The 8,310-nt window shown below is 35.7% G+C and overlaps 1 non-coding gene across 1 annotated transcript; it reads left to right on the top strand.

Moving 5' to 3' along the window:
- Nucleotides 1-5,928: 5,928 nt before the first annotated feature.
- Nucleotides 5,929-5,988, top strand: LOC128585205 (U7 small nuclear RNA). The gene has a single exon (XR_008379935.1). It is a non-coding gene; the product is annotated as a U7 small nuclear RNA (small nuclear RNA).
- Nucleotides 5,989-8,310: the final 2,322 nt, after the last annotated feature.

Raw genomic sequence — 8,310 nt, 5'->3', positions numbered from 1 at the left:
ACTCAAAAATAAGGCAAAGGGTGGGGTCATGTCCTTCCAGTGTCATACTGAGGCATGATTTAATAGATCATCCAAGGTTATTTCTAAGAGAAAATATCTGTGTTTGACTATGTTATTTACTATTTGATTAAAGTCCTGACACTATGAAGTTATAAGAAAACTTGTTCATTTTGTCTCTTATAGATGCAGAAGATTTTGTTTTATTAGAAAAAATTACCCCAAGGATATAAATTTATTGTCCTGTAGAAGATTTATAAGTTTTATATATAATTTCCAAATCTTGTTTAAGCTTTATTATTTCTGACATTTTAAAAAATTAATAGATGATTTTGAGTAATTTTTAACTTTTGAGAAGAAATGAGTGGAAAATACAGAGTTCCCACATATCTTCTCATTCTCTTGACCCATATGCACCATTCCCTGTAGTTTCTCTAATACTTAACATCTTGTGTAATGTGGCATATTTTTACAATTGATGAGTCAATATTGCTACATTATTATTAACCTCATTATTTTTTGTGACTATATATAACTAGTCTTCAAATGCTACTTGAACTAACATTACAATCTTACCGATATACTCATTTATGAGTTAAATGATTTTTTCTTTTGTATGATATACTTTTTGAAATTTATTTTTTGAAATAGGAAACTGAGTCTTTGACACATGAGATCAATTATACAAGCTTATTGCACAGCTTGTAAGTAACACAAGGAGACAGAAGTTAAGGCACTAGAAGCAAGAAGTGAGTCTTGTTCTGGAAGTGGATTTGGTAAAGAGATTGCCTTGATTATGGCGTGATACTCAGTGTACACCTAAGTACCAGTGTGCACATAGGTACTAGGGTACCTTCCAGCTCCTAAAAACTAAGGGCTGGAGCAGAGTTAAAAGATAGTGTCTAATTCTCTTGCTTAGTATGGTGTGACTAATTGTGCTAATTGTGCCATTAATGATTTGTGTGGTAATAAATGTTCTTATTGGTAACCTATGTATATATTGATGATCTTAATTGTTCAGCATAACTTGGTCAGTATGAATATATAGTTCACAGTACTGTGTAAATTCAGGGAGAAATAAGATTTATCCATTATTCTTTCAGTCAGTAACTTCTGGGTACCAAAGATGCTAATAGAATTTCACCACATTGAAACTATTTATAATTGATAATGCAATTTCATTCACATTGTCTTATTTAATCTTTACCACATGCTGATGAAGACAAAGAGAAAGGTTTCTATCCTTATTTTATGAATGAAGGAACTGAAGGTGAGAGTCTAAATGACTGGTTCAAGGTCAAATGGGTATAATATGTAGTGATGGGGGTTTGACTCATATCCTCTGATGCCTGAGTCAGGGCTCACTTTGAAGCCCAATTGTATCTGGTGGGTAGAACACAACACATGTTCACATGTACAGCAAGTGCATATGTGTTACGTTATTTCTCATCTCTAAGGATGATATTCATGAAATAATTTATAGTAGAAATAACCAAAATGATGTCTAATAAGTGTAGTGCATGAGTTGAACAAAGAGGGACAGCTGGGTGAGCTGAGTGTTCAGCAATGTCACTTTGAAGATAGAATTTTAACCTAACTTTGAAAGAAAGACATTTGAAAGGGAGAGGAAAGAATAGAAAATCATAGAAAATAAGAATTTAGTTAATCTCAAAAAGTATCTCAATTAACTCTTTGGAACCACTTGCTGATTCAGTCCACTATTGAACATGCAACCCTTCTCTTTGACCATTTTGCCACCCTTTCTTATAGTTGTCTCAATTGTCCTAACAACTCCAACCTTTTGACAAAAGAAACTGTATTTGCCTTTTTACATTCATATTTACAATCTTACAGAAGGATTAGCTTCCAATCTTTGTAACATTTTTATTCCCAATCTCCTAGAATAGGATGAGAACTTCTGCCTCTAGCATGAAATCCAAATCCTGAGCTTATTAAGAAATTTATTTCCAAGCTTTAATCTTTTCAAACACCAAACTGTTGAAAACATTTTTAAAACATGAGTTCATATCCTGTAAGTTCTTTTCCAGTTTTTCATGCTATCCAACTCAGTGAAAATATTTTATAATGTTGAACATACAGATCCTAGAATATACTTATGGCATAAGCTTTCTGGTGTTAGAGAATATGTATAGAAAGATGCAATTTGGGTCACAGAGTCACACACATATGGAATCATCAAAATCTCATGTTGGGGCTGGGCATGATGGCTCACACCTGTATTCGCAGTATTCTTGGAAGCTGAGGCAGGAGGATCCTTTGAGCTCAGGAGTTCCAGACCAGCCTGAGTAGGAGCAAAACTCTATCACTATTAAAAATAGAAAAAAATCAGCTGGATGTTGTGGTAGGCACCTGTAGTCCCAGGTACTTGGGAGGCTGAGGCTGGAGGATTGCTTGGACTCGGGAGTTTGAAATTGTTGTGAGCTAGGCTGAGGCCACAGCACTCTAGCTTGGCAACAGAGTGAGACTCTGTCTCAAAAATGAAATATAATAAAATAAATTCATTAAAAAATAAAATCTGTTCATTTTAAAAAATCACATCAGAAATATCAGAACTATTGCCTGATCAGGTCATATTTAGTAGTGTGCCTCGAGATCATTGAGGATGTTATAATGGAGGTGGGAAAAATTCCTACAAGAATTTTTCAGAGAGAAATTGGTTCAGCTTTGTAAGTGACTTGTGTGGAGTACAGAGGAATTGAGCTGCCTAAAAATTTCCCTGGGCATGGATGTATGAGATTTTCTCATTTCTATAAGCTTTTCCTGTCTGTGTCTTATTCCTATAAACGTGTGTTCTCAGGCGATTATCAAATACACCCTAACAGCCAACCCAGGTGCTTGCTTACAAAGATTAATTTCTTCCTGAAGGAAGTAAATTTTTATATTAAGCTTACAGAACATAAAACCTTAAATCCAAATGAATGATTATACAGTGATTGAAATTATATGAGGTAGGGCTGACATTTTGAAACATGGGGCTTTGCCCAATTCTTCATCAAATTAGATTATTTAGATGAACATGTACCCTGTTGCTATCTACAGGCAGTGTTGCTACAGAGATATTAACATGTTAAATTCATTGTAAGCAGCAGCCCTATGTTCAGAAAAGATTAAAGTAAATCTTTAGAGCAAGACTTTGAAATAAGCTTAAAATTTGGATTTGGTGCAGGATATAAAATTACTGTGTAGAAATGGAAATGCTATTAACTTGGAGGTATTGCTTTTTATTGGCAAAAAAAAAAAAAAGAAAAAAGAAAAAAGAAAGGAAGGAGACAAGGAGATAAACATCCCTTCCATCACTCTTGATGTGAAGGAAAATGTTGAGGAAAATGAAGTTCCGAGCTCAGAAAAAGTCAGTGTGTTGAGGAACATGTCTTAATTAAATATGAAGTAGTCCTGGAAAGAATGCTAAAGTAATCTAAGAGAGTTGCTGATTCAAGTGTCTTATTAATAGCTGCCTGTAGCTTTTAGTGAGTTACTTGCAGTGTTTATCTAATTTTAATGATGAGACATTTATTATAATTCTTGCTGATAAAATGAAATAGAATCGAGGTTTAAAAACATTTACAAAAGCCAAGCCGTTATATCTCAATATTTACTTCCAAGGAATAATAAATACAGCTCCCCAAACTGTAAGTCTTTGTAATTTATAAATACTTGGATTTCTGAAGATTTTACCATGAGCCATCATACCCAGCCTATATTCAAGCATTAATGGGGTACCAGTACAGTCTTCTGAAGAGGATTTCTTCACTAAGAAATCTGTCTTCTACTTTCCTAACTAGTAATTCTTAAATTTATGTGTCCTAAGGATGAAAACTGTTTCCTCCTTCCCAGAAGTACATTCCTGAAGATGTTAATTTGGTGTTTAATAAAATAAATGTTTCAAAGTCAAAACAGTTTGGACATAACAGTTGTATTGGTTATCTATTTTTGTGTAACAAACTACCTCCAAAATAACAAATTTTGTATTTTCTCACAATTCTGTGATTCAGCAATTTGGGCTGGGCCAACTGGGCAGGTTTTTTGCTTGTCTGTGGCCTTCCATGTGGTGCAGCTATCTGGTGGCTGGGCTGAGGCTAAGGAGGCCTCATTCACACATCTGGAGCCATTCTCTCCATGGATCTCTCATCCTCAGGGAGATTAGGCCAACTTTTTTCTTTTAATTAAATCATAGCTGTGTACAATAATGCGTTTATGGGATACAATGTGCTGGTTTTATATACAATTTTAAATACTTACAACAAACAAGTTAACATAGCCTTCACTGCACTTTCTTAATTATTGTGTTAAGACATTTATACTCTACACTTAGCAGATTTGACATATACCCTTGTAAAATGCACCATAGGTGTGGGTTTTTAATGTGGTTTCATAGGGATCCTAGAAGGACAGAGGGGAAGAGAAAGCCTTTGTGGGTTCTGGAGCAGATGTCATGTAACAACATTTTTACCACATTTAATTATTAATAGCAAAAAATGTTTGCAAAGATTTCAAAAACTCAAGGTCCTCCTCTAATGTGGAGCATTTGTAGATAATTTGTGATAATTTTTGGACCAAAGAATGTTTAAAACAGTTTTCTATACCATAGAATTTTACAGAGTTACCGAAAAATTAGTATATCCATGGGGCATATGGTATATGTATATCTTTGTGAGTGTGCATTACCAGCTTTAGAGAGCTGTTGAGCTAGTGCCTTCAACAATATACTCAGGGAAATTCTATTTTGTCCCATGAATTCTCTTTTGATCTTTAGGTTCACTCTTCATTGTCCTTAAGTTTATTAAACTTGTGGGGTTCATTCTCAATTTCTCTAATACCCTGAGAAGATGAGATTTATTAACCATGAAACTAGCTTTAGATTATAACCCAAGGATGAAAGAAACTTCATTGGTTACCCTCAGTTTTATTACATAGAAAATGGAGGAATGGAAAGGGAGTGATTTTTCACAAACAACTTCCATGTACAGTAAAACCTTAATTGACTATATTAGCAGTTTTTCTAAACTTTAAGTATATGAAAATTTAGTTATACTGGTTGTCAATGTCATGAGCTCTAGAAAGACACAAGTTTGAGTTCAAATCTTGACTCTGAAAAATAGACAAATGAATGGGATTACATCAAGCTAAAAACGAAAGGAAGCAAGAGACTGAAGAGGCATGGAAGAACGTAGTTACAAACTATATGCGTGATAAAAGGGTTAATGTCCAAAGTATATTACTCAGCTAAATAGTAATAAAACAAATAATTCAATTAAACAATAAGCAAGGAACCAAAAGAAGACACGAAGACACATTAGAACTGCAATAAAATATTATCTCACGCCTGTTAGAACGGCTATTATAAAATAATGAAAGATGACAAGTGTTGGTGAGGATATATACACAAAGCAACCCTTGAATAGTGGGATTCCCTGTTAGTGGAATTTAGATTAGTACAAACATTATGCTAAATAGTATAAAGCAGTGGTTCTCAACCCTCCTAATGCTGAGAACCTTTAATACGGTTCTTGTGGGTCACGACCCACAGGTTTAGAACTGCTGGTATAGAGGTTCCTCAAAAAATTAAAAACAGAACTAATAAATGATCCTGAAATCCCACTTCTTGGTATGTATCCAAAGGAAATGAAATCAGTTTGTTGAAGAAATATCTACAAGATAACCAAGATATGGAATCAAAAAGTGTGTGTCAGTGGATGAATGTATAAAGAAAATGTGACACACACACACACACACACACACACAGTGGAATACTATTCAGTCATAAAAAGAAGAAAATGCTACCATTTGCAATAACATGGATGAACTCAAAGGACATTATATGAAGTAAAATAAGCCAGGCACAGAAAGAAAAATATATCATAATCTCACTTACATGTAGAATCTAAAAAAGTAAAGCCATAACAACATAGTAAATATTACAGTTCTCTTAGAATTGGTCTAGCAGGTTTTCTAATTTTTACCAGAACCCCTCCTCCCTGGCCCTGAAAAATTAATAAATAAATAAATAAATAAAACTCAGAGAGTAAATTGGTGGTTATCAGAAGTTAGGAGATAGGAGGACTGGGGAATAATATCTTACCACTAAAACTTATTAGCTGAAAGATCTAAGACCAATAAATCAAAAATTTTAAATTAGTTTCCTCGTTTGTAAAAGGTATTAATAAAACATATGCCAAAGTGTTTTGAGAATTACATGGAATATGCTGAAAGAGTGGTTGGCCAAATATAATCACCTAAATGGGAGCTGCTGCTATCATCACTAATCTTCGTTTGACCCTACAGGTTTGACAACTAATTCTCTCCTTCCTTTTCATGCTGTTCTTTCAGAATAGTTAGCTTATCAGTATGCCCTCCAGTCCTTTCACCATCAAGCCTCTCTGTTGAAATGTACTCTTATATTCTCAACTTCTATGAAAATCACTTTCTCAAAGTTCACCCTGTGTAACAGGTCCAGATTCTAAGGCTGAAGTTGGGGTATGGAGGAAAAAGTGGACATTTCAGAATTTCAAACCATGTAGAGAGTATTTTTGTTTTTGCTTTATATCCCCATTTCTTAATTTAAATATATTCAAGGGGTTCAGGTGATTTTTTTGTACATGAATGAATTGTTTAGTGGTGATGTTAGAGATTTTAATGTACCCATCACATGCAGAAGATGACGGAAGGAATTCTCAGAGCCACACAGAGATGCCCAGTTAGGGAATAGGAATTATCCACTGACGGAAGGATGGACCTGATTAATCCTGGGTCCCGGAAGCCTCTGATGATACTCTGGAAGGTCCAGACAGAAATTCAAAGTCTAAAACGTAAGGCCAGGACTTAATGCAGAAAGGACAAAGATGGAGCAGTAAGCTAGTGGGTTAAAACACAGTTGCAACAACAACGATCTGAACGCTGTATTTTGCAGGTAAAATGTTGGAATATATGGTTTGGTATATTTCTGTCAGGCTAGTACATTTTGTTAAGACAGGTGGGCCAATTGTTTGGCTTTAATGTTCAATGAGGTTAGTCTATAGCTTTTTTTGTTTTCTCAGTGGAAAGCTATCTTTTAGTCTGGATGTCCCTGGAAAGGTCCTCGACTATCTGGTGTATGCCTTAAATAGAGAATCCTCCCGTCTCATTATGGCATGAACTGAGAAAGGTCTATTCTGCTCTTCTTCTTATTTTTATTAGGCAGAGGTGTTGCAGTCCCTAGAGCCCCTATGGCCCTGGTCTCGATTGCTGCAGGAAGGAACCAGGCGTGTCTAGGATTAGAAGTACAAGCTTGCAGGAGGTGGGCTAACCTTGATTGCAGAGTAGCCCTGAGCAACCTCTGCAGTAGCCTTTTATTGAGACAGTACAGGACAGGTGAGGGAAGTATTAGACAATGACTGTGTGCCTAAGGATCGCCATGGGCTGGGCTCTTTCTCTGCAAGGAAAACCTGAGGGTGAATCACCTGAGGGTCTGCCCCCCAGCTGCAAATCATCTTGATCAGAGGTCACCTGGCTCTTGGGGTCCTCTACACAGAGGGTCACGGTGGAGAGGTTAAGATCATAGCATGTTACTTATGGGATAGACAAATAAAACATCTATGTTGGGGGAACGTGGGAATATGCATGCAGTTGTTATATGTGTGAGGTTGTGCATGGTGGAAAAAAAACATAGTTGAATAAAATCTATAATTACTTAATGTTGGCGATTAACCAAAAACCCTCAAAATGTGGTTAGAAGGCAGCCTCACCATATCACCTACCAGACGTATGTGGTTAGAAGGCAGCCTCACCTTATCACCTACCAGAAGTATCTCCCACATTTTATGCCCCTTACAATTCCTGGCTATAAAATGGGATTGACATGAAATAATCATGTATCTTTTGAGTGAAAAGTCTAAGCATCTATAGTAGTGCATAAGCAGTTTTACGAAAGTGGCAATTTTAGTACATAGTAATATCATTTTCTTGCATCAGGCAACATTTGCAATATGGTGGTGCAACAGAGTTTTTAGTAGTTTTGCCATCTTGACTTCCCTGTGGTGCTGGAGAGCAGGGCTATAGTTGGGATAGAACCAAAGACAATGCCTGGCTTCCAGTAGTGTACTGGGTGAGAAGATATGATACAAGAGGAAATCCTATAAATGATGATGGGCTTTGCAGATTAGAGTAGTCATACAGTTAAAATTATGAAGGTAAGGGGAAATTATGGAGCATGATACTGATATGTGATAAACAGCAATCTAAAAATGTAGAGGTGTGGGTGTGTAGAGTACAGATTCCAGAAAAAATGCCAAAGTGTTGACTTATGACTATATTTTC

This window comes from Nycticebus coucang, chromosome 4 (assembly GCF_027406575.1).
Source record: "Nycticebus coucang isolate mNycCou1 chromosome 4, mNycCou1.pri, whole genome shotgun sequence".
Lineage (NCBI taxonomy): Eukaryota > Metazoa > Chordata > Mammalia > Primates > Lorisidae > Nycticebus > Nycticebus coucang.
Note: the sequence above shows the minus strand (reverse complement) of the source record. Positions and strands in the feature narration are given on the sequence as shown.